Below are 1,930 nucleotides of genomic sequence, written 5' to 3'. Positions count from 1 at the left end.
ATTTAACTCCAATCGCAAAAAAGTTTTCTCTGTATACTGTTTTTATAGCCATTAGGTGATCCCGGAGTATGTGTGTGTGCATGTGTGTTTGTGTGTGTGTGTGCATGTGTGTGTGTGTGTGTCTGTGATCAATCTTACAAAATAAGCAGGTGCAGAGTGACAAAGACTTGATTCTATATTATAAAATCTGCATAAAGTTACTGTTTCAAAGTCTGTCCCAATACATTCTTATTTATTTTCCAACAGTATAAGGAAGACTTGGGCATAATATGTTCATTTTATTTGTGCTCAGCATTTTATGATTAATTCTCTTTTTCTATTTCTCTCCCTTAGTATATCCTTTGACATCAAATTGCCTTTGAGAGCTGCCAGATTAACTTTCACCTGTTTGGCAACCAAGTGAGCTCAGAATGAATCATATACTAATCAATTACAAAATGTCCACTAAGGCTTTCCCCCATACTAAATAACGAGTCATTATATTGCATAGTTATGTGAACCCAATGTTCTGCTTCTGAGTCTGAAAAGAGAAAAACTTCACGCAGTATCACTCTGTAAATTTTCTGAAGCCTTACCCCAGATTTAGAAGACAACATCTCTCTCTGAACACATGACTCCAGAAGTTGGTAGAAATTATCAAACTATATTAAAGTTTCTTCTTAAGTTTCTTCTTCCTTATATATTTCATGTATCATTGTAAAGTAAACTTATGAAAGCAGGTCTAGCAGAAGTAATATGGTATATTACCTCAGGAGCATTGGATTTGAATATGACAGCCTTGGAGAAGTTACTTGAGCTGTAAACACTTCAATTTGCTTATATTTGTGCTGAATAATAGTACCTAACTCATGTTCTTTTGGGAATTAAATGAAGTAATACTATAAAGGGCTTCGCATCACATCGAATACATAGTTATTGCTAAGTAATGATAATAATAGTAATAACCGGAAACAGAATCATTCTCAGTCCAGAACACTGTAGTATACTGTAAGTACACTTTGCTGAATCTGGTGGAATCCACTCTCTTGAGACTAAGCGTATATTTAAGTGAATCCAAAATTGGGCAAATGTAAAATGAGCTGATTAGCTAGACATAGAAAACATATCTAAACTCTCCGGTACCTTAAATTATAGTTGGGACCATCACACAACAGAGACTATTGATCATTTGGAGAGGAAAATAACTGAGCTAAAAGAAAGACACCAAAGGGGCTGGCCAGTTAGCTCAGTTGGTTAGAGTGTGGTGCTGATAACACTATGGTCCTGAGTTCAATCCTTGTACTGGCCAGCTGAACCCCCTGAAAAGTACCAAAGAATTCCATAAGACAAAGTCATAGAAAAGGCACAGTCAATATTTTTTTCCTATGGATTTGAGTACAAGAATACTGGTTATACTATCTAAATACACAAGATAATTATTCAGTGACTGGAGATTTGACCTAAGAGTTCAGTCCAACTTCCCATGAGAGCTGCTTAGAGGACTTTATCATGGTGTGGCTATGATATAATTTAGCCTCCAAGTACATATGTGAGCCAAAAGGCTACATTTTACAGATTCATTATTACAAGCTCAAGGGGAAAAAGCATAGAATTATCATCTGGGAATTTGAGGTGGTATTTTTAAAAGATGAGTGAGCAATGACAGCACATTCATTTTCAATAAGAGAAAATATCAGTGAACCTTAGTTTTTATTCACCTAGAAAAACAGTGAATTCCAACTGCATCCTTTTGGCCCATCAATCCTGGATATAATGTAGTAGACTTGGGAGTACTTATTATTTTAAGAGAAGATGGGTTCAATTAATTCTCATTGCTAATGAGATCATAAAAGAGAAGAAGACAAACACTAGGGAATGAAACAAGTGCATTTTCAGGGGGTTGGGAACCTGAAAATACTACCATGGAGTCTCTCGTGGCAGTTTCATTAAA

General features: G+C 35.6%; 1 non-coding gene across 1 annotated transcript; it reads left to right on the top strand.

Moving 5' to 3' along the window:
• The first annotated feature begins 1,214 nt into the window (after positions 1-1,214).
• Positions 1,215-1,288, top strand: TRNAI-GAU. Its single transcript has one exon. It is a non-coding gene; the product is annotated as a tRNA-Ile (tRNA).
• The last annotated feature ends 642 nt before the right edge of the window (positions 1,289-1,930 follow it).

The sequence above is a fragment of the Galeopterus variegatus genome, unplaced genomic scaffold, assembly GCF_000696425.1.
Source record: "Galeopterus variegatus unplaced genomic scaffold, G_variegatus-3.0.2 Scaffold16404, whole genome shotgun sequence".
Classification (NCBI taxonomy): domain Eukaryota; kingdom Metazoa; phylum Chordata; class Mammalia; order Dermoptera; family Cynocephalidae; genus Galeopterus; species Galeopterus variegatus.
The sequence above is the reverse complement of the archived record's forward strand: the minus strand, read 5'-3'. Positions and strand labels throughout refer to the sequence as shown.